The sequence below is a fragment of the Camelus dromedarius genome, chromosome X, assembly GCF_036321535.1.
Source record: "Camelus dromedarius isolate mCamDro1 chromosome X, mCamDro1.pat, whole genome shotgun sequence".
In the NCBI taxonomy this organism is placed as follows: Eukaryota; Metazoa; Chordata; class Mammalia; order Artiodactyla; family Camelidae; genus Camelus; species Camelus dromedarius.
The window spans coordinates 80,218,139-80,244,147 of NC_087472.1; the positions used below are offsets into that span (position 1 = coordinate 80,218,139).

General features: G+C 39.0%; 1 pseudogene; it reads left to right on the forward strand.

The window, feature by feature from the left end:
• Positions 1-2,997: 2,997 nt before the first annotated feature.
• Positions 2,998-26,009, forward strand: part of LOC135320266 (tigger transposable element-derived protein 1-like) — a 54,131-nt pseudogene continuing 31,119 nt past the window's right edge.

The window sequence follows — 26,009 nt, forward strand, 5'->3', positions numbered from 1 at the left end:
ATGACATCGCAGGGAGCAAAGACGTGCTATCTCTGCCCATCTCCAGGCAAATTGCAGAACTGTGAGCAAATGAATAGTTGTTTTAAGTCACTAATTTGGGGGGTGGTTTGTTATGGGGCAGTAGTTCTCTTGAGCCCATGACCCAGCCACAGGGGATCCACATTGGGGAACTTCCGGCCTGAGGCTCTCCTGACTCTTAACTTTCTGTCCTTTACAGCATCCATAATTAGCAACTCCTTAATCTGGCCTCCAACGCTCTCCATGGCCTGGCTTTTACTTACTTCTCCATCACTCTCTCTGCCTACTCCACTATAGGAAACTTTCCTTCTAGAGAGCAGTACAGCATAGCTATTAGGAGCACTGTCTCTGGAGACAGACTTCCCCTTATGAGCTATGTGACCTTGGTCACGTTGCTTAACCTATCTGTGCTTAGTTTCTTCATATGAAACAGGAGTAAAAATAATCCCTACTTCGTGTGGGAGGAGGGTGGTGAACATTACTCTGTTAATACGTGCAAAGCACTTAGAACATGCCTGGCACTGTGCTGTATATGATTTTGGTAGCCTATGCTAGTTTATTCCCTCCTGCCAAGGTGGTCCTCTCTGCTCCTCTTTCTTTTTCTCTTTTCTTCTTTCCTTCTCTCTCTACCCCTGTGGAGGCCCGCCTTCTACGTGGAGCCCCCTGATACAATAGCTCTCACTTATCTAGGCCTGCCTTCTCCAATTTCTTGTCTGGGATGCTCATTTGACATTGAGACTCTGAGATGCTATGGTCTCTGATCTTTCTGGGCATCCCATTCTGCCTCTTGAAGGCAGGGATTATTGTATAAAGATACACAGTTGCATTGCTGCCCCTGCCGTGTATGCAGATTTTGCTTGAAGTGGACACTTAAGTGAAAGATTGAGGTGGACTAAAGCCAGTGGCAGTGCTTCGGGATTAGCACGACTTGAGCTGATCTTGGAGGCGAAATGGGGGTGAGTCCTTCTTTTGATGCACATGATACAGACCTTATGCCTGCGGGCTCTGCAGCCAGCCACCGTGTCCAGGTCCTTGTACTGTCCCTTATTGACTCTATAACATTGGGCAAATAGTTACCTGAACTCTTCAGTCTCCTCATCTGTAAGATGAGGGATGTAACAAGAGTACTCCCGTCATGGGGTTGTTGTGAGGATAAATGCCTTAGATTTCTGAAACCCTTACACTAATGCCTGGCACAAAGGAATACTTCATAAATGTGAACTATTTGTTGTCATCATGAAGCCCCTCAATTTCCGCCAGCTGCTGTTGGCAGATCATCTCACCCAGGTAGAACCACAGACTCCCCAGGCCCTACCTGAGTCAGCATGTGAATAATACTGTTAGGTAGTTAGATATGTGGGCTCACTGGGCAGATAAGGTGGAGGAGAGGGAGGATGGTCTAGAAGATGGTAGTATGCCTACCTTCGGCATGAAGGGGCTTTACTTCCTCTAAATGAGCCCTCGCAAGAAACCGGTTAGAACCCAACGGCTGCGACTATGTGGTAGCGACAAGGACCTAACCAGACATGACCCAATGCTCATTATAATATAATTAGCATTGTGGTTTAGGCCCCACCCCCAATGGGTTTTTCTGTGTGTGTGGTAAGGACATGCGTAGAAGGGGACAAGCATGACTAAGCACTCCAGGGGCAAGAGCCATCAATCAGTCAAGAGACCACCTCTAAGAGAAGTGACAAACAAAAACCATTGCTATCTGCTCTTGCATCAGCCTGCCTTCCCCTCTTGGAGGTGTACTTTTGCTTTGCTAATGAAGTCTTTTAAATATTTTTCTACACAACGCTTTCGTCTCCCATCTGAGTTCTTCTCTTTTGGGCAAGACAAGAGTGGGAGCTTTTTCCCTTTCTGGGGTAACAATACTGCTTGAAGATGGCTACCCTAATCCCATCTGGCCATTACTTAGAGCACTCTCTTAGCAAGACTAGGGGAGGCTACCTGAACTGTGTTTAATTTAGCCCCTTGCAGAGTTGCTTTTTTTGGACTGTGCTTTAGCACTACACCTTTGGTCTACACTTCAGGACATTATAAAGAAAAGTCCCATGAGCTATATATAGACTTCCCTATAAAGCCATCATTGAAGAGATTAATTTCATTTCAGCGTCCTCTGTATAGGCAAAACTTTCTCTCATGTTTCATCGCTTTTCCTGTAGTTTTTTCATGTATGGCCCTGTCACATATATAATGGATCAGGTATCACTCTTGGCTAAAGCTGTGGCCCTCTAGCAAGTGAACAGGTTCTTACATGATATTTGGGGGATTCTAACCTAAGTCCTTGCTTTGTCTATTTTTTTTCTCTACCATCATTTTCCCTTTCCTCTGGTCACCTTGCTTATTTTTTAAAAATGGGACTCCAACTCAAATCCTTTTTTTAGGCTAAAGCAAGGTAAAAATAAAGACTTCAAAAATGCTGCTTAAGATAATACTAGATCAACACCTTTTAAAAATACGTGGGTAACATAAATATACATTCTGCAATTTTAGAAATCATGTAACTTATTTGTGAATTTCTTTTTTTGTTATTAATGGAGGTCCTGGGAATTGAACCCAGGACCTTGTGTGTGCTAAGCAGGCATTCTACCATTGAGCTGTTACCCTCCCCCCATCTGTGAGTTTATTTTTGGCTTTGAGTTTTGGAAGTTAGGAAATAAAATTTTAAAGATTGGAACAAGAAAGGGGAAAAAGATACCCACTAGTTCTTGTTTTCAGGCTCAAAAGATGTATTGTCATAGCATCCACTAGAGCCACCACTGCCACCACTACCATTGAGCACCTACCGTATGCTAGGGATTCTACTGGGTGCATTAAATTCATTATCTTATTCATGAACCAACGGGTATCATATTGAAAATATTCAACAAATAAAATATATACTAGACACAAAAGTGCTGGACATACAGTAGAATTAAACCAGACAAGATCTCTGTTTTCATAGCACTTTAGTGGAATTAGTTATCTTTCATAATGAATTCACAACTGCCTGTGTTTGAGCAAGTTGTGGTTGTGCTCCGAGCTCTTGGAGAGCCTCATGATGATGATGAAGATGGTGATGATGATGTCAGCTTACATTTATTAAGCAAACACTATTTTCTGGACATTGTTCTAAGTGCTTTACATGTATTAGCTCACTGAATCCCCAGACAGTCCTATCAGCTATATGCTACATCAACTCCATTTTATAGACTAGGAAACTAAAGCATGCAAGGGTTACATCAGGGTTTCTGATCCACACTATTGACATTTGGGGACAGATAATTCTTTGTAGTAGGGAGCTATCCTGTGCACTGTAGGATGTTAGCAGCATCCCTGACTTCTACTCATGACCAAATGCCAGTAGCAAACCTCTGGCCCCAGCTGTGACAACCAAAACATCTTCAGAAATTGCCAAGTGTCCCCTGAGGGGCAAAACTACCCCCTGGGTTGAGAATCACTCACTAGGTTAAATGATTTACCCGAACTCACACAACTAGTAAGCATCAGAGCTGAGATTCAACCCAGGCATTCTGGCTCCTGAACTTGAAATATTAACAACACTAAACTCTAGGCATAATCATCTCGCTCATTATTATCATTTTCAGCAGTAGAAATGTGAAAAATTGTGCCCTAACACTCTGAAAAAAAAGAAAAGGGACATAGCCTTGATGTTGACATTTAGTCATTGCTAGCATTTTAATTCTTGTGTGTGTATCAATCAGGTTTCTGGCAGGAAACAAAAGGCATCCTTTAATGGAGAGAATTTGAGGAGGGTTTAATAAGCCAATTGTCGACAAAGGTGTGGGGCAGGGAGTAGGGAGACCACAAGCGAGGGTGTAGTACTCTTAGGCTATTAACAGTGGCGAGTGTTTACCCCTCGTAGGCCCAATGGGATGAGGAATAGAGAGTTGTAGAGAGACACCCTGAAGGGAACACAGTCTTGTATCAAGGGACCCAGTTAACCCAAGGCGACCCGGTAAGAAGAGTGCCAGGATATCATAATTTCACTCTCCCTCCGCCTTTTGATTTTCTTTTTTTTAAAATGTATTTTATTTATGTATTTTTTAGGGTTTTTTTTGGGGGGGTGGGATGGTAATTAGGTTGATTTATTTTTTTAACTAAAAAAATTTTTTTAAGTAGCAGTACTGGGGATTGAACCCAGGACCTCATGTATGCTAACCATGTACTCTACCACTTGAGCTATACCCTCCCCACTCACCCTTTAATTTCTCTGATGCTTCTTATTTGCTTCCCACTGGAAGTCAGAGAGCAATGGCACCCAATAATGTGCTCCATTCTGGTCAGCCTCTCGGGTGAACAGCAGTGGGAGAGGGTGGAGAGAGCTATCGCCAAATCACAATAACATTTCTCATGGGATTTCCATCTATCAGCTTTGAGAATTGAAATGTTCATCTGTCAGCTTTACTCATTTGTGATTGTTCTTGATGAGAAGTTAGTTTCATCTTACATCTTTGTGTAGATTTTCTGTGACCTCCAATTTGTATAGTTGGTTAACCAGCTTGTGCAGAATTTGAGGGAAGAAAAAGAAAATAATTGTAATATTTGCTTTGGAAAGATGTCATCAGGATGCATCTGCTGCAGAAATGTTGGACTAGTCCCTGCCTTTTCTCTTTAATTTTTTAAACTGTTACCAAGACATAAGGTTCGTTATTATGTGTTTATGTTGGCAGAGTTTCAAATATGAAAATCCATTTCTAAGCAGTTCTTTGAAATACTTGCTTCAAACTTTTTATCATGCCCTCGGTTGATTAAATTTTCATTTTAAAGGGTCTATGCGTGGTGTGCCTGAATTTGCAGTCCTTCGACAGGACTTTTAAAGATCATGTTTACACAACAACAAAAATGCCTGTCAATTCAGGGAAATCAAATCAATCTATGGGGGAGAAAAATCACCACTATATAGCTGATTGTGTGGCATCCTGTGTGTAAAACAACTCTGGGGTTGATGGTAATTTTTGTTTTTCTCACAGTGGATTTTGGCACTCCTAGGCACAGCCTGGCCAAGTCTCTTTCCTGCCTGCCCACCCTTGCGTGCTTCTGTCCTCTTCATCTCCATCCCTTCTATTATGTTCCTTATACATTGTGAGTTTAGACCCTTGCTCTGAACAGTGTGTTCTACAAACATAGAATTTTGGTGTTGAAGGTGCCTTTAAGCAACCTAAATGTTCATTGAACAGATGAATGGATAAAGAAGTTGTGGTATATTTGTACAGTGGAATACTACTCAGCCATAAAAAAGAATGACATAATGCCATTTGTAGCAACATGGATGGACCTAGAGATTATCATACTAAGTGAAGTCAGACAGAGAAAGACAAATATCATATAATATCACTTATATGTTGAATCTAAAAAAATGATACAAATGAACTTATTTACAAAGCAGAAATAGACTCACAGACATGGAAAACAAACTTATGGTTACCAAAGGGGAAAGTGGTGGAGAGAAGAATAAATTAGGAGTTTTGGATTAACATATACACACTACTGTATATAAAGTACATAAACAACAAAGACCCACTGTATAGCACAGGGAACTGCATTCAATAGCTTGTAATAAACTATAATAGAAAAGAATCTGAAAAAGAATATGTATATAACTGAATCACTTTGTTGTATACCTGATAGTAGCACAACATTGTAAATCAACTATAATTAAAAAAAAAAAAGAAAATGCCTTTAGTAGCCACCCAGTTCATTCTCCCTGCCAATGAACACCTTCGCATGTAATGTGTCTGACAGATGGCCACCCAGCCTGTGTTTGAGCATCATCCAGGACAGAGAACCCTCTGGTTTGCAAGGCAGCTTGTTGCAGTGTGGGTGAACTCATCCTGCTAAACAGGTCATCTTTCCATCGAGCTGAAACTTGCTTTCCTCTAATTTTCAGACATTAGGGAGAGGCAGTAGAAGGCAGTGGTTAAGATCACAGGTTCTGGGCCAGATTGCCTTCGTTCACGCTCCAGCTCCCCCATCTCTGTGTCCTTGCATGAGTTATATAACCTCCTAAGCCAATTTGTTTCTCTGTAAAATAGGGCTAACAGGACAGTGGTAGCTTAGCATTGTATCAACTTTGCTACATTAGAATGAAGGGTCCCCGAATTCCCTTCCTTGGTTGGTTCTGGGTTAAGGTTGCCTACAAGAGAAACTGGAGGGCAGAGTGAGGCAAGAAGAGTGTACGGCTGGTGCTACTGCAGTTCCCGGGCAATGTCACAGACCTTCTGGTTTGCATCATTCGTGTGGGGCAGCAACTGGGCCTGCATCTCTTCTGGGTTCCTGCCAGATCTTCTCCCTCAGCATCTCAGAATCTTGGGCCAACTCTGTGTGCAGTTCCATGGTGAAGTGTGCCAGCTCTTTGGCAGGTCCCCTGCATCTTCAAAGTTGGAGTCTTAGAGGCGATGAGAGACCAACAAAGGTTTCAACCTGAGACTAATATGGCCAATATGGGTTCTGATGAGAGACAGGTGTGGGTTTCAGCTCCTTGCTCTCTGCCACTTTATATCCATCTTCCCTTCCCAACTGGGTTAGATGGCCAGGCTGACTTTAGTTAGGTCCAACACCAGATACAGAAGCAAGAGCTACACGTAGGCTACACAGCTCTCATGATTTCTGAAGATCTAATCCCTGGAATACATCTCTTACATTACTCACAGTGACCCTGCTTTTCTGAGCAAACCCTCATGATACCAGTGTATTGTGAGGAATCAACAAAATAATGTTTGTGTAGCACTTAGCAGAGTGCCTGGAACAGAAATAAGTCCCCAGTATCTGAAAGCCTGTATTATTCTTCATCTTCATGGAAGTACCAGTCCCACTCTCCAGGGCATTCCAGAATGCATTTGGTCCCTCTTCCACTTGACAATGAATCCACATATTTAAATCCGTATTTTTGAGGACTTTTATATCTCAGATGATCTGTCAAGTGAAACTTTATGAGTGATGCTGGACTAAATATCCAGATTTAGATACATCATCTCACTTAATCTTCACAAAAACTTTAGGAGTTTTATAGATTAGGCTGCTATCCAGGTGACAAGGTGACATACCAAGAGGAATGTCAGTCTGTGTTAGTTAATGACCTAGGGGAACTCTTGAACTAGATACAGTTAGTTGGTGTATGGTCAGGCCAACCAAGATGGCTGTTCTCTTGCCCTCTGTACATCCCCTGCTGGACCAATGCCTGCTTCACCTACACCTAAGTCACATGACTGACCTTCCTGCATACTTGCCCCAGGCCACAGCTAGTGATTGTTCTTATCAAAGAGGCAGTTAGGGGCCTGCCCCATCTCCTGGTTTCCATGGTGACTAATGAGCCCAGCTGACATCAGTTTCCCCTATAACTGGTAACCTCCCCCTCTCCCTGGGAGTGAAGACTGTTGCCATGTTCTGCCTGTGGCCTGCCAGACACCATGAGGTGTCCCTCCAGGAACTTCCTTCTGACATGTAAGCTCCCCCCATCCATTAAACCATTGATGTTTCTGTCATTAACTCTGGGATCTTTCTTCAGTCTTGAAGCTGGGCAAATATAGGCCTTGTAGGTCTGAGAGGTACAGCCCAACAGTTGGGCTTTACATTAATATTTGATTTTTAAACTTACATTATTAGTTTTTCTTAAAAGTGTTAAGTTCAGTGCGTGAATATGTTAGTTATGCTATTTATAAACTCTTGTAATTGCTGTATAAAATAAGGGCAATTACTTTCATTTGTTCTCTGATTAATAGTCAACACAATTCAAAAAGATTAAATTCACTTTAAACAATGAATCTCATTTATAAACTTATTTAATTCCCCTTTTAAAACTATACTCATATATTTAGTATATTTGAACCTGTCAAGCCCTTCAAATACCTGACAAGGCATAAGTATAATCTTAAAAACAAAATTCTACTGGGTGGTTAAATGACTCTGGTGAAGATAATAAATTAAGCCTGGAAGTTTGTTGAATCTTGAGTTCTCTTAAACATTTCAATACTGTTAATGCACTTAGTGAAATTCTCTTATACTTTTATACCTGAAACTACAAGTCAAAATAAATTGTTCAAGGGAAATCTGACAGATTTCCTAAAATAGAAGAATCTGTTAAACATTACAAAGAGATTGGCTTTAATTTACACAAAAGTGTTACTATGATGGTTATTTACGTCATCATCATTCTGAATTCTTCCCAGGGTTGAAAAGTCATTCAAATAAGGGTAGCAGATTTACCATATCAGGTAGATTGAGCTGAAGTTAGATGATGGCTTTGGCCATCATGTATGTATGTTTACTTATTAGTCAGAGATTCAAGACCAGGGTGTAGGATTTAAGAGCATCATGCTTCCGGAATGACTCTACCTTAGCTGCCAAGTACGAAGGGAAGCAGTTTTTGGTTTGTTTTATTATATTCACTTGATTCATGGGCGATCCCAATGCCACACTTCTTGCTACAAAGTTTTAGTCACCTGATTTAGGTAGGTGGAATTCTTGCAACCCTTCTCAGGTGGCAGCAAACTCCTTTTGCCCCTAATTGGGTTCTGAATTCCTTAACTTCCTATTGAATCCTGTATCTTCTATTTTGATCTGGCCACAACTCATAGTATGAGCTGGTAGAACTGGATTTGAACCCAGGTCTCCTTGAGCCCAGTGGCTTGATCCACTATGATATGTTGTTTTATGAATCCTCTTGTCTTTTTTTTCTTAAGCTAAACATTTCCCTTTGGTTTTTAAAAAATATTTTATTTATCATCATATTATTTAATTATTTTGTTTTGGCAGGGAGGTGGGGGAGGTAATTAGGTTTATTTATTTTTGGAGGAGGTACTGAGGACTGAACTCAGGACCTCATGCATGCTAAGCATGCACTCTACTACTTGAGTTATACCGTCCCCCTCTTCCTGGTTTTCATTGTATCAATTTTCAAGTGCCTACTACCCTGATTTCTCTACTTAGAACTTAACTTCAGTTGTCAATATCCTTCCTAAAATGTGGTGAACTGGAATTTTACAGAATAATTCTCCACCTGGATCTAGACCAGACTGAGGAAGGTGAGCTCAAGGATCAGTCATCCAAGAGGTTCTTTAAGACTCCACTTGCTCATGCACTTGGCTCCTTTCCCTCCACCCTGATAATATATTTAAGATAAAGATAGGACCTTGGTTTCTAATTGTCATAGCCCTTGGTATGTTGGGATAGAAAGGGTTGCAAATCAGTGATTTTTTTTCTAAATTTTTTTTGGCTTTTTTTTAGGTGGGAGGTAATTAAACTTTGTTTATTTAATTTTTTTTTTAATGGAAGTACCAGGGGATTGAACCCAGGACCTTGTACATGCTAAGCACATGCTCTACCACTGAGCTATACCCTTCCCCTGAAAATCAGTGATCTTGATACTTCTTTTAACAGGGCTCTGGTTTTAGCTGGGTTTTAGGGGCCACATCAAAGTAGTGGCTCAAGTTGATCTTATTTGGAAATGAAGTTCCTAACTCTTTTTATAGCCAAACTGCCTTGGCATCTCCATTCTGAACTTGTATAATTGAATTATTTGCACTAAATATGGAAATGTACATTGAATTTATTCCTCTTAAATTTCATCCTGATTATTGGGTACATTATTTCAGCTTGTAAAATTCTATATCCTCACACTGAGAATACAATCCTTCTGAGTTTTATTTTCACTAATCCTATGCTTTTTAAAAGTCTTTTGTATCTTCATTTAAATGGCTAGAAAAAGTGCTGAGGATAACTAACCAAGGATATGTGTGATCTCAGAAATTTCAGTCCTGGTTGGTGTTGATCTGTTAATTAAAACCTTGGTATCATTATTTAATCAATGGCACAAAGCAGGCTCAGCTGAGAGTTAAGTTAATGGATATACCATAGCATTTCAGGACCACTAAGTGTATTCTGGAGCACTTTATGTATTTTGTTTCCATGTTCTCATCTCTAAAATAAATTAAAGCATATCTGCTGAACACTAGTTGGTAAGATAAGTACAAAATGTGACAGCTATATTACTCATAAGAATACAGAAGGTCTACAATATACAGGACAGTTATGGGTTCTAGTTAACCACAGCCCTTTGACAGATATTATTATTCATTTGTATGGTCTTGAAAGGAATGAAATATTGGTTTGTTTTGAGCATATTGTGATTCTTTTTTTCCCCCCTCCTGTTCACTGAGTTTGGAAAACAAAAAAGAGGTTCAATTTCAAGTGAAATGAATTCTCTAGGTTGGTTTATTTTCTCCGTTTTATTAGAGGGGATTTTGCTCCTTAGTAAATTAGTTCAGTTCATCCTAGTTTGGGTTCACAGCTTATGTCAACATAACTTTTACGTGAAGTAGTTTTAATCTCAAGATTTTCCCAGCATGCTTTAGGGCTTCACCATTCTTTCATTTGATATTTGACTAGAAAATCCAGGTAATGTTTAGTGAAAACATGAAACAAGTTTCAGTTAGAATAAAATTTGATTCTTAATATGAATGGCTAAAATAAATTCTTTTTCTTACCTGTTTTGAATTTTCTTGGTATTACATTGTACATTTAATCAGCCAAATTGGCATTAAGCTGTATTTGGGTAGCAGTTTCTCAATGTGTGTGTATGTGGGGGGTGGGGAGTGTACTAGTGGCATTTGAGGTAGGATAGTTCTTTGTTGTGTTAGACACCCTCTGGAATTGCAGTATTTTTAGCAGTCATAACCTCTAGTTGCTAAAATGCCATCAGCAACCCCAAGTCATTGTGACAACCAAAGCAGTCCCATCTCTAACACCTTTCCAAGTGTCTCCTGGGTGGGCCCACCCAGTGAGAACCATTGGGTAGTACAATGAATAATACACACAATACACTGAGAATCAGAAACCAGGTATGCCTGGTGTCCTTTGCCTGTGGTTCTCTCTAGTAAAATTATAGGGTTGAATTACACCCCAGGAGTCCAAATACTCAAGGCCAGGGACATATATGGCTTATTTGAATCGGGGGAGCAGCCCACTGAAACTTCTACACACAGTTGTCTTACCTAATTTAGTAGAATTTTAAATTACTTAGTTGGTACTGTTACAAAACAAAATTCATCCAAGTAAATGAAGATCTAATTGACTGTATTCAGTGATTCATGAACTCTACCTAGCAACTAAAAGGACACTCACGGGGGTTGTACAAGATGGGAAGTTTTTATAGGAAGAAGAGTGGGGCAAGGGAGTGAGTAGCAAAAGGAAAGAAAGGATTATTTTAGGCCAAGTGTATCGTCAGGCTACTCAGGATGGCTGTTCTCTTGCTCTCTGTATATCGCCTGCTGGACCAGTGCCTTTTTCACCTACATCCTACTCACATGACTGATCTTCCTACATACTTGCCCCAGGCCCCAGCTAATCATTGTTCTTATCAAAAGGGTGGTGAGGGGCCTGCCCCCCTGCTGGTTTCCTTGGTAACAGATGAGCCCACCTGACGTCAATTCCCCCAATAACCACTAACCTTCCACTGCCCCCGGGATCGAAGCCTGCTGTTGTGTTTTATCACACAGATTGCCTTTTCTTCCTCTGGGGAATGGAGAGGGCCCCTGTGGCAGATGACCTCATTGGTACTGACCAGAAAATTCCAGACTGGTTGATTAAGATTACATTTCTGAGAAAGGACAAAACTGCAATTAAGTCAGGTGTTAAATCTGTTTGGTATCAGTGGTCTTTAGCACAAGTGATGTCATTTTGGGCCCATGGTTTTCTCTTTCACAGTACACATGGTTAAAAACCACTTACCATTACTACTCCTGTTGCCAGGTTCCTGTTAAATGGGATTAGCACCTAAACGTTACTAATGAAATAGAACACAGATAATTATATCATTATAAATTGATTATCGTTAATTTTATTCAAGTCCCATCATAAAATTGGGATATTATGAAAGATGAATAACAAAAAGGAAAACAGAAGTGATTGAAGCTATCTTCCCAAATCCTTGTTGTTTTCAACAAGATGTCCCTGGTGCCTCCATACAAAAGGATTTCTTTTATTCTCATTTTTATTATAATGGAATGAAACATACAGTGAAGGGGAGCAGAATATGCACCCCAAAATATGCCTCTTTAGTATAAGGATTATCTTGAGCTGGTTATTTTTAAGAAACAGTAGACACAAGAGAAGCTCTGAAAACCAGGTAGAGGTTGCCTTTTGTAAGAGACATTTACATTTATAAGGGAAATCTCCATTTGTAAGGGTGTCTCCCTCAGTGTACCTGGAAGAAGATGACTAACTCTTTAGACATTCTTATCAATGGAGAAATCAAGAATTTAAATCTGCATAACAACCATTCCCTTGTTTATTGTGCTTTAACCAATCCACCTCCTACCCTCAACATCCTCTTTTGTCTTTAGCTGGAGCTAGTATTTAAGGTGGTGGTTTGGGCTATTTCAGTGAGTAACTGTTTTCCTGGGTATCTCCCATGTATGCAGGAGTGTGTGATCAGGCTACCCAAGATGGATGTTCTCTTGCTCTCTGTACATCCTTTGCTCTTAAGTGCCTGCTTTACCTACTCACGTGACTGACCTTCTTACTGACCTTGCTCTGGCCCAAGCTAGTGATTTTCTTATCTTTAGATCAGAACATCTCTACCTGATAGCTTATCAAAGGGGTATGCTCAAGGTGGGCTTGTTTCCTTGGTAACAGATGAGCCCACCTGATGTCAATTCCCCCATAACTGGTAACCTCCCCCCGCGCCCGGAAGTGAAGACTGCTGTCATGTCCTGCCCTGCCCACTGTCTGCCACATAAGGTGGGGAGACATTCCAGGACCTCATTTCAGAAATATAAGATCCCTTATCCATTCAACCATTGATGTCTCCATCACTGACTCTGGGCTCTTTATTCAGTCTTGAAGCTGGGCAAGTACAGGGCTTGCAGGCCTGCAGGGTGTAGCCAACTTTCTTTGTTTTTCTTTTGTTAATATATCGAACTAGTTTAAAGTATCAGTACCATGATACTTCACTTCTAAAAACTTTAGCATTCATCTCCAACTAGATCTTTCTCCCATATAACCACCATACTACTATACACTTAAGAAAATTAGCAGTAATTCCTTACTATCATCTAATACCCATTTCCTTTACATATGTCACCAGTTGCTTAAAAATTATCTTTTGTCACTTTTTTGAGTCAAAATTCAGTCAAGGATCATTGTAATCATGTCTCCTCAGTCTTTATAAATTTAGAACTTTTTTTTTTTCATTGTAATTTCATGACACTGACTTTTGGTAGAGAATGATCAAATATTTTGTATAATGTCTCACACTCTGATTTTGTATCATTTTTTTCTCTGTTGTATCATTTAAAATGTTTCTTTCCCCACAATTAATCTGTAAACAAGAAGTTAGATTTACTAAGGCTTGATTAGATTCAGGTTAAACTTTTTGAAGAACACTATATAGGTGATGATGTAATGCTTTATATATATATAATATCAGAAGGCCCTTTTTCAATGTGTCCATTATTAGTGATGCAAACTTTTTTTGCTGAATGCCTTCTGCTTATTAAAGAACAATTTTTGAAAAGAGTAAACTCAGGACTCTCAGATAAATGAACATGTGTCAAAGATTTTATTTAACTTCTTAAATAATGAGGGAACCAGTAAGATGTTACAACCAGTTCAAAGGAAAATCCAAAGAGCAGACACATGTATAGGCTGAATAAATGCTGAAATGAATTTGCTTCCATTGGCCAGTATCCATAGGGCAGCAATCAACTGCATATCTACCAAACAATTTCCATTTTTATGGATAAGAATCATTTGCATTATTCTCAGTATTCTACAACTTAAGAGAATCATAAAATAACTCAAAGGCAACAAAAGACCCAAAGACCCAATGGAATCAGAACCTGTACAACATCTAATTTTTCTTTGAAGAATGGAATCTTTGGTCCATTTCAAAGTCTTTCACAATTTTTTCCTCCATTCCAGATCTTTCCATTATAAAGTTAAAATTTTTTTTCTACTTTTTACCTAGCAAGGTATCTGTGGTGTTGAATATCCAGTTCTCCATTAGGTTATGGAGATGTAATGGTTTTGTGTAAAGGTTTTAGCATCCATTGATGATTTTTGTCTAAATTTAGTATTTCACTGAGGGTAACAAAATTGTGATTGTGCTAATGTTATTATTTCTTCTCCATTTATTAGCAGACATTTTGCAGAAATAAAGAGCTTTCCCTTACATCTGGGTCTATTTTATTACCCCTGAAATACAATTTCTGCTGAAAAGGCAAAAAAGGTGCTTAGATTTTCTTCTAATCACCTTTAATGTTGTAAAATAAGGTTTTTATTCATATTTTTAATGCTCAAAATTGTCCCAAATTTAATCAGTGGAAGCCTCTACAATCTAGTTCCTTTATGCTTCCACATAGCTCTATTAATCTTTGAGCATCTTGCTTCTGGCGCAAAAAGACACACCAGACTGATCAAGAGAAAATGAGAGGAGATACAAAATACCAATATCAGGAATTAAGGAAGATTCATCGCTACAGATCCTACAGACATTAAAAGAGTAGTGAGGAGGTACCATAAACAGTTTTATGCCAATAGGTGCTTTAATATAGATGAAATGAAAAATTCAATTTTACTACTCTTTTCAAAAAACCAGCTTTTGGTTTTATTAATTTTCTGTTTTTCCTATATTGATATTTCTAATTAAAATGTAAAATTAAGCCACTATGGAAAACAATATGGAGATTCCTCAAAAAATTAAAACTAGAACTATCATACGATCCAGTAGTCCCACTTCTGGTATATATCTGAGGGAAATAAAATCACTGTATATCTGAGGGAAATAAAATCACTATCTCAAAGAGATATCTGCACCCCCATGTTCATTGCAGCATTATCCACAGTAGCCAAGACATAGAAATAACCTATATCTATTTACAGATGAATGGATAAAGAAAATGTGATATATGTGTATATATGTACATGCACCCCAATGTTCATAGCAGTACTCGTCACAATAGCCATGACATGGAAGCAACCCAGGTGCCCCAAAACAGACAAGTGGATAAAGAAGATTGATTGATCGATCTGTGTATGTATCTATCTATCGGATGGAATATTATTCAGCCACGAAAAAGAAGGAAATCCTGTCAATTGCAATGATATGGATGGACCTCAAGGACACTATACTAAGTGAAATAAATCAGACAGAGACAAATACTTTATGATCTCACTTACATGGGAAATCTAAAAAAGCCAAACTCATAGTAGCAGAGAGTAGATTGGTGGCTACAAGGTGCTGGAGGTGTGGGGAAAATGGGAGATGTTGGTCAAAGGGTACAAACTTCTAGTTACAGGATGAATAAGTTCTAGGGATCTAATCTACAGCACGATGACTATTGTTAACAATACTGTATTACATACTTACAAGTTGCTTAAGAGAATGTCTTAAATTTAAGTTCTCACCACGCATAAACACATACACACAAGGTAATTACGTGAGTGATGGAGGTATTAACTAACCTTATTGTGGTAATTAACTTGAACATATACCTGTATCAAATCAGCTTGTATGCCTTAAGCTTGTCTCAATAGAACTGGAAAAAAAGTAAAATTAATGTCTACTTGTATCTCTTTTCTCTTATAGTGAACAACTTGGTTCCTAATAATATTAACATAATTATTTATTTGCTCTATCCTACAAAAGACATAAAATGGTTTTTAGACAATAGTACTGATGTTACTATTGAGAAAATGTGGAATAAAATTATGATTTGTTGTAGTTCTTTTTGTCTTAGATTATGTACCAATAAAGAGATACAGATTTCAGATTTTAGGATTATAATGTCACATCAGGTAATTATTTCCTCTGTATAGTAATATTACCTGATAATAAAGTTCGGTTCCTTTGCTCAAATTTGTTTTCAATTTTAGGGTTTTAAAAATATTTGATTTTATTTTTGAGTAGGTAGAACATTTACATGTTTCAAAAGCCAAAACTATACTCATAAGTCCCCCTTTTATCCCTGTCTTCTCACCTCCCTCCCCACCCCCAGAATTAATCCTTTGGATGCATTTCTAGTTTATTATTCCAGTGTTACTGTTTGAAAATATATGCATGTAGGTACACATACGTGCATAAGTATTCTTATTTCTCCTTTCTTACACAAAATTATAGCACACTGTAAACACTGTTCTGCCTTTTGCTTTTTAAACTTATTCTGGAATTTAGTTCATATCACTACATGGGGATTGTAGTAGGTTGAATTGTGCCCCCCAAAAGATATGTCCACCTGGAGCCTCAGAATGTGTTTTCACTTGGAACAAGGTACTTTGGAGATGTAATTAAGGTAAAGATCTTAAGATAGAATAAGGGTCCTTGGAGATGCAATTAAGGTAAAGTTTTCAATATGACATCATCTTGAATTGGAGTAGGCCCTAAATCCAATTACCAGTGTACATATATAAGAACGGAGAGGACTATATATGAAAGTAGATTAAAAAAGACAAATTTCTTCTGTAGAGCACAGGGAACCACATTCAATATCTTGTAATAACCTTTAATGAAGAAGAATATGAAAATGAGTATGTGTATGTATATGCATGACTGGGACACTGTGCTGTACACCAGAAATTGACATATTGTAACTGACTATACTTCAATTAAAAAAAAAAAGGAAAGGGAAATTTGAGACACAGTGGGGAAGGGCTTATGAAGGCTGAGGCAGAGATTAGAGTGATGAAGCTACAAGCCAAGGAACGCCAAGGATTGTGGATAGCAACCAGAAACTAATAAGAGAGAAGCCTGGAATGGATTCTCCCTCAGAGCCTCTGGAAGAAACCAGCCCTGCTGACAAACTTGATTCTGGACTGTGAGAGAATACATTTCTATTGCTTTAAGCAACCACGTTTGTGAATCAAGGGGGTCACAGTAAACTAAAACAGAGATCCTCCTTATGCTTTTTTTTTTTTAATGATTGCATAGTACCCCTCATGTGGCTGTACAATGGTTTGTTCAATAAGTTGCCTATTGATGGACATGTGGGCTGCTCCTAAACTTTTGTTTATACAAATAATGTTCCGTAAATAACCTTGTGCATATATTCTTTCCGATCGGTTCAGGTGTAATGTACGTTTGATTCTTAGAAGTGGAATTGCTGGGTCAAAACTGTAAATGCATTTGCAGTTTTGCTAGATATTGCTAAATTCCCCTTCATAGGGATTGTAACATTTTGCACTCCCACCAGCAATGAATAAGAGTGCCTATTTCCCCACAAGCTCACCAGCAGAGTGCATTTTCAATCTTGACTTCTTGCCAATCTGATAAACAAGAGATGGTATTTCAGTATAGTTGTACTTTGCATTTCTCTTATGAGTGAAGTTGAGCATTTTTTTTCATATGTTTGAGATTCTTTGCTTTACTTTTTCTAGGAACCCTCTGATCTCCCAATTTTTCTACTGTTTGGTTTTTTCCCTCAATTGTTAAGAGCTTTTGCACTATGTAATTTGTAAATTTTTTTTCTGTTTCTTTGATTTCTTTTGACAATACCCATGGCTTTTCACCATGCAAACTGTTTTTTTTTTTCCTCTCCTTCAATTTTTAACACACAGAATCCTTTTTTTTTTTTAAATAGAGGTACTGAGAGTGAACCCAGGACCTCGTTCATGCTAAGCACATGCTCTACCACTGAGCTATACCCTCCCCCACCACACACAAGAATTCTTGATACTCTCAGCCTAAGGCACCTTCCTGAGCTATATTCTCTGAGTCATTACTCACCAATGTCTGATTCCTTTCTTCCTATAAGCCCTTCTCAATTAGAATCAGCGATTTTCACTACACTATAGCTCCTGTTACTCCTTTTACCTTTTTGTCTTGGATTGATTTCTCCGGAGAGCAGAGCTGGGGGCAGGGGTCATGTATGCTGTGACCTCATTGGCAGAGTGAAGCAGAGGAGAGAAAGTCAATACAAGGGTGTATTATCAAGCTGGCCACCTGTAAGTGCAATAGTTTGCTCGATTGGTGGGAGTGTGCTCCAGAGAAGCCCTATCAACTCTGTCTTAGGACTTCCCTGGCTGGTGGAGGCAGGAGGAAGTTGTAGGGGGTACAGCAAAAAAAAAAAAAAAAAAAAAAATGGAATGAACTTATCCACTTCCTGATTAATCAGTCATCAAATCTAAACTCTTAATAATAAGGTCAACTCCCTAAAAAATACTTTTCTGGTAGGACTGTGATTAGTTTATTCAAAAAACGAGCATAGAAACCACTCTTTCACTAGGCATTGGGCCATATTTCTGTGATCAGACTTGCCAATCCAGAAATTTGCTCAATAGTAAAGAAGCAAGTGATACATCCTTTGTGTAGGCACGTGGTTAGAGAAGGCTGGGAGGGAAGTGCTCAGCACCTTGTCTTCAAGCATAGGGTTGGGGCATGAGCAAAGACTCCCTACAGAGCAGTGACTTGTCACGAGGCCTACCATTAGGTCCTTTGAGTAAAGCAGTGTTTAACTGTAATCCCCATTCAGTAAGGCATGATGTTGTAGATTATTTCTAAATCTTCATCACAGGCCTCAATGGGAGAAGAAAGAGATGGTTTTTTTTTAAATTGAAGTATAGTTGATTAACAATGTTGTGTTAGTTTCTGGTGTACAGCATAGTGATTCAGTTATACTATATATATATTCTTTTTCATTACAGGTTATTACAAGGTATTGAATATAGTTCCCTGTGCTATACAGTAGGACCTTCTTGTTTATTTTATATGCAGTAGTTTGTATCTGCTAATCCCAAGCTCCTAATTTATCCCTCCTCCCTGCTCTCCCCTTTGGTAACTATAAGTTTTCTATGTTTGTGAGTCTATATATGTTTTGTAAATAAGTTCATTTGTATCGTTTTTTTTAGATTCCATATATAAGTGATAGCATATGATATTTGGCTTTCTCTGTCTGACTTACCTCACTTAATAAGGTAATCTCTAGGTCCATCCATGTTGCTGCAAATGGCATTATTTCATTATTTTTTATGGCTGTCATCTGTCAGTGGACATTTAGGTTGTTTCCATGTTTTGGCTATTGTAAATAGTGCTACTATGAACATTGGGGTGTATATATTTTTTCTCTGGATATACACCCAGGAGTGGGATTGCTGGATCATATCGTAAGTCTATTTTTAGTTTTTTAAGGAATCTCCATACTGTTTCTATAGTGGCTGCACCAAACTTCATTCCCACCAACGGTGTAGAAGGGTTCTCTTTCCTCCACACCCTCTCCAGAATTTATCATTTGTGAACTTTTTAATGATGGCCATTCTGACTAGTGTGAGGTGAAGAGATGCTTTTTGATGAAGTCAGAGGATCGTTCTGAGTTACCAGAGAGAGAGCAGGGATGGATGACACATCACCAGGGTTCCCTGGAGGGGCAAGCATTGGGACCTCACAAGAGCCCTGAAGAGAGTGATACTGTCTTAGTCTGCTCAGGCCGCTACAACAAAGTATCTTCAATTGGGTGGCTTGTAATCAACAGAAATTTATTTAACACAGTTTCTGGAGGCTGGGAATCCAAGATCAGGGTGCTAGCATGGCCAGGTTCTGCTAAGGACCCTCTTCCAGGTTGCAGATGGCCGTTTTCTCATTTTATCTTCATGTGGTGTGAGTAGGGACGGGGAGGTCTCTGTATAAAGGCACTAATCTCATTCATGAGGGCCTCAACCTTGGGACCTAATCCCCTTCCAAAGGCTCTGCCTCCTAATACCACCGGATTGGGAGTTATGTCTCAACATATGAATTTTAGGGGGACACAAGCATTCAATCCATAACATGCTGACCGAGGAAGTGACTAACAGAAAAGAAGGGAAGACAAGTATTACGTACGTCACATGGGGATCATTCCTGTCTTTTCTTCCCAGGGGACATCATAGTACCACTATGGAGTGGGGACGAACACCACACAGAGATCATACTCAAGAGTTGTATATGAAGCTTAAGGCGTTAAAAAAGTTTATATATGTTGGGGAGCTGGCAATATCTAGCAAAAATCCCAATGCATTTATCCACTGACCCAGCAATCCCACTTCTAAGAATCAAATGTGAATTGCATCTGAACACATTTGAAAGAACTTACACACAAGGTTGTTTACTGAGCTTATCTGAACAAATAAAAGTTTGGGAACAGCCCGCATGTCCATCAATAGAGAATTGATTGAATAAACCATTGTACAGCCGCATAAGGGATGCTAATGAAGAGAAGATATCCCACAGACAGATCTGTGTATTCTTGAGCAGACTCCTTTGGAAGCATTTAATCCTACTAAATTGTATTAACACGTAGGCATCATGTTTGGAGCTTTAGAAGTTTTAACATTTTTCATGACCTGAATGACAGAAAAGGTACACTAATGGAAGACACCTCTTGTACCAACTTCTGCCTCCACCCCCAGCCTTCTGGGCTTTTAATGAGGCCAGAGGACCCTTAGCCTCAGCATATCAAAAGCTAACGTCAAGGACTTAATATGGAAGATATTTCTCAGCCATGACTCTTAACTTGGTAACATCGCAATCCTATACACAGAGTGAGGAAAATGATGGTTTAAGACTATAATGCTCAGTAACCCAGGACCATAAGAACTGAAAATATGCAAAAACTGAGGAAATGAAAGAGTTTATGATCTTCAGAAGTAAGTAATTCTGGCATATATATTTCAGAACTCTAGTTATTTCAAGATTTCAGAGCATAATATGTGTATTCCCAAGAAGACCTTGAAATATTTTCAAAACAGCAGATGCATAAATTCTTTTTAAAGGGTAAAGAATAAATGTTTTGAAAGGGAAAAACTACAAAAAGAATCAGCGAGATCTAGCTTGCAGAATCCTCAAAGGAATGGGCCTCTCATTTAAAAATAATAACTTCTTGTGTGTTGTAAGAAAAAGACTTTTTATTATTTTGTATTTAAATAGAGCCTTTACTTTGGGAAAATTATTATGCATGTTTATAAGTAGTGTCAAAGATAAAATCAGTTATTAAATCAAAGAATTGTAAACACTTTTCGGTGTTAATGCTTAGTTCTCCTTTTGATTGCATGGATGGGAAATAATTTTATTTTGGAGTCTGACTGCTATAGACAATATATAGATATATCTATATATTGTCTGCATATAGATATCTACATAGCTATATAGATATATAGAGAGACTTTACAGAGTATAAAGATGGTCCTCAATTTAAACAATGGTTCGATTTACAATTTTTCGACCTTAAAATAATGTGAAAGCAATACATATTCACAGTAACAGTAGAGACTGTTACTCTGTATTTTGCATTTTGATCTTTTCCCGGGCTAGAGATCATGATGTGATACTGTTTCTTGTGCTGCTAGGGCAGTGGCCCCGAGCCACAGCTCCAGGTCAGCCATGCGATCACGAGGGTACACAATCGATAGTTACAACCGTTCTGTACCCAGACAACCATTCTATTTTTCACTTTCAGTACAATATTCAATAAATTACATGAGACATTCAACGCTTTATTTTATAAATAGGCTTTTTGTTAGACGATTTTGCCCAACTGCAGGCTAATGTAACTGTTCTGAGCATGTATAAGTTAGGCTAGGCTGAACTATGACGTTCAGTAGGTTAGGTGTATCAAATGCATTTCTGACTTAGGCTGTTTTTCAGCTTACAGTGGGTTTCCCGGGACATAAGTCCTTTGTAAGTCGAGGAAGATCTGTAGTTGGATTAGACTTGCAGAGTGGCTATTATGCTCAGAATGTGCAGTTACATTCTTCTCTGGTACCAGGCTATATAGATTATCTAGCTGTATAATAAAATTTGTTTCTCCTTTGTTTTGTTTTGCTTTTAGACCCTAAATTTAACATTGGAAATAAATGGAATAAAATAGATATTTGGCATGCCTAGGACTTCAGTTATGGTTTTGCTTTTTTAAAAAAAATTGTACCCGGACATGCAATTAAGGCTTCTTGGGAAATGCCCTTTTTTGAACTCTTAAAAGAATAAAAACACTCCTACGTATGGTTATGCTAATATACGGCCTCCCTAATGAAAGCACAAACAAGACACCTACTTGTCTCAAACAAATTTAAGTCTAAGACATGAACAAATGTTACATTAGTGCTGAATGTTCCTGAGTAAACCCCAATGGGAAATAAAAGATTTTTATGTATCAGGCTGTGTGGACACCCAGAAACTGTTGGTGCTGAAGTGAAAAAATATAATCTGACAATGATGGATGCTCTTTAGGAGTTGACTAAATGTTACCATAAATCATAAGCCTGGAACTTTGAGCTGATACTCAGAGAGGTTCAGTACTTTTTTTTTTTAAAGGAAAATGAACATAACCACATTCCATTTAGCACTGAAAAATTGTTAGGCACCTGCTAAAATTCTCCACTTTTTTTTTTTTTTGGTAAAGAAACCCTCACGAGAAAACAATTCTCCATGCTCAGTAAATAGTTATAGAATTACTAACTCATTTTAAATTAAATGTAGTTTGGGGATCTAAGGAATTTAGGTAGCAGTGAAGAGTTTTCTGATCTCATTGGATCAGGAGCAAGATCCCTGATTCTTATTCCCCGACTCCCGTCACTATGGGTGAGAAGTGATGATCCCCTAGGAAACCTTTTGCTGAGAGTCTGTGAGCCAGCAGTAACCTTCCAGTTCCTTTCCCCTGTCCACCCCCAGGAGTACCAGCCTCCCCCTCCTGACCTTTTTGCCTGCTAAGAGTCTCACCACAGCTGGAAGGTGATGTGTTGCTTCAGTTTACTCCCTGCCCGTTTTCCTCTTCCAGCCCCTGTGGTGACAGACTCTCAATTCAGAGATTCCTTCTGTAACACAAAGATGATGCCACCTCCTTAATCACTCCATCATCCCAAATAGATTCCACAGTGGCGCATTCTTTTACTTCTAACCTTGAACTGCAGAACAATCTTTATGCCTTGCTCATACTATAAATTTAACACCTCTATTGAGAGATTGAGACTCCCTTGGTTTCTGGACACTTGGCCTCTTTTACGACATCAGAAGCCTTTGGTCTTGTGGTTAAGTAATGAGTCAAAAGGGTGGTTGTGGGGACATTGATGAACTGCATCTACTCATCTCAGCCTACTTACCTCTCCCAGCCCACAGTCAACAGTCTCATCACTGTTGTCCTTCTCCACTCTCTCCTCATCTACTATCTACCATCTACTATCTGCTAATCTCCCCATCCCAGCCCCCACTTTCCTGTGGGGCTTGCTGCCTGAAAGCTCTCCCCATCACCTCGCCCTCTGTCTGCTGGCCCACATTCTCCTCATCCTTCCAAGACTGCAGTCTCCCCAGCTTCATTGCTTTCACCAGGCGGAACTGACCTCTTGCCTTTAGTATTTAGATGGTACCCCTCTCGAGACTCAGCTTGTGGCCTGCATCACTGTGTGTGCATTTGTTTTATCCCCTGACCAGAGTGTAAAGTCCGTGAGGGCAGAGATTGCTCCTGTTTGGGGTTGCTGGGTTCCATATTAGAATATCATGTTCAATTTGAGTTTCAGGTCAATAACAAGTACTTTTTAGTATAAATATGGCCCAAATCTTGCATTGGACATACTTATAGTAAAAGATTATTCACTGTTTATCTGAAGTGCAAATTACCTGGGTGTCCTGTATGTTTAATTTGCTAAATCTGGCAACTCTAGGCCTTATTTTTCCCTGACCTCCTAGAGTCACTATCTGTGAAGGGGGTATGGTTTTTGCCTAACTCAGGAAAGGCTGGGGGCCCTATTCCAGAACAATCATGGGCGGCCAGAGACCCCATGGACCAGCTTTAATGGGCTCAGTGCTTCAGGACTGAGGGCTAGGTCCGCAGGCACTGAGGACAGGCATGCAGCCCGCAATCTGAGGACATGGCCAAGGCTGGCACGTGGCATCAGAAACTCTGTGAATAACAGTTAACTCTGGAGCGTGCCATAGAGTCCTGGCTAGTCACCCATGTTCTTTGTTGACGGATCCCAGTGGATTCAAAGCCATAGTGTGTCTTTCTCATAGAGCTTTCTCCTGAGCATAACTTCTGTGGTTTCGGATGCTGCTAGAGGAACTTCTGTGAAGCCAGAGGAAATGCACTTAACACCTCACGCACTGATTATGAATTCACACTAGATTTCCCTTCCTCTAGCCAAGCAGACATCTTATAAATTTATAATTTTTCCATATTGACCGCTATTTGTGCTTGTCAATTTCATTAACCACTGAGAGTGAGCAGGTACCCAGGAATATACCTTTATTCGTTTTCCTGAGGCTGTTGTAACAGATTACCACAAATGTGGTAGCGTAAAACAACAGAAATTTGTTCTCTTGCAATTTTGGAGACCAGGGGTCTGAAATTTGGCCGAGCTGTGCTCCCTTGGATGGGCTCCAGGGGAGAATCTGCTCCTTCCATCTCCTGATGGCTGCTGGCCTTCTTGCACTTGTGGCTACATCACCCCAAACTCTGCCTTCGTCTTCACAGTGTCTTGACATCACCTTCTCTGTATCTGTGTTATTGCCCATTGGCTCTCACTTATAAGGACACGTGGGATGGCATTTAGGATCCATCCTGATAATCCAGCGTTGTTGCTTCATCTCAAAATCCTTAATCACATCTGCCAAGATCCTTTTCCAAATTAGGTAATACTGACAAATTCCAGGGATTAAGACGATATCCTTGGGTGAACATTCATCAACCTACTAGAATCCCGTATGAGTTGGTCCCTTTCTCTCTCACATAAGAGTTAAAACTGTTTAGAAAAGTCCAGCCACAGAGACCCTTAGGATGGAAGGAAGAAAATGATTTAGAAAAGTTTACTGAGGGACGGAGAAAGCAGAAATTCTTTGCAGTCAATGGGGAGAGATTAATATAAACTCAATGAGATTGGAGTCCTGGTAGAGGAACACATTCTATGTCAGCCAGTTTATTAGATTTTCTTTTTAAAAATATCAGCCTGGGTGTTAACTAGACTAATTGTGGTGATCATTTTGCAATATATACACATACCAAATCAGTATGTTGTACATTTGAAAATAATATAAGGTTAAATGTCACTTATGTCCCAATTAAAAATATGTATCATATCACCAGACAAGATACTCAAAGACTTTACATGATCTCATCCATTGATTTTTCTCCTATAACTTTATTTGAAAATGTATATTGGCTTTTGAAACATTCATATTTTGCCTTTGTCCAGAAGTGGACCTTTTCAGGAAGAAAAATCGTTACGTCTTGTTGACTAAAAATAAGCATAAAAAGATTTACTTTCCCCTTTAAAAGGTCTAAAAGAGGATTTTTTATTATGTACCGAATTCTGTTAGATTCTAAGGAAAATAAAATCAAAATTTAAAGTGAAAACATTCTGTGGCTCAAGCACTCTCAGGTGCTCTTGATCAGTGCTTTGAAGCTGGTTCTTTGACCTTGGATGAACCACATAATCCTCTGAGTCTTAGTTTCTTGGTCCTTAAAGTCAGAAAGCCTGGTTTAAATTTTTTTTTTTAATTTTTAATTGTGGTATAAAAAAACACATAACATAAAGTTGACCATCTTAACCATTTTTAATTTTCTTTTTATTTATTAATTTTTTAATTGAAGTATGTAGTCAGTTTACAATGTTGTGTCAATTTTAACCATTTTTAAAAAGTTTTCTCACGTTGACTGTATTTACATTTTTATGCAACAGATCTCCAGAACTTGTTCATCTTGCAAATCTGAAATCCTGTATCTGAACAGTAACACCCCTTTTACCCCTCCCCTCAGCCCCTGACAACCACTATTCTACTTTCTGTTTTTAAGACTTTGCCTACTTTAGATACCTCGTTTTAGTGGAATCATACAGTATTTGTCCTTTAGTGACTGGCTTATTTCACTTAATATAATGTGTTCAAGGTTCATCCATGTTATACCATGTGACTGGATTTCCTTCTTTTTTACTCCTGGATTGCTTCCACCTCTTGATTGTTATGAATAACACGGCAATGAACACAAATGTGGAAATATCTTTTCGAGACCCTGCTTATTTTGCGTATATACCCAAAA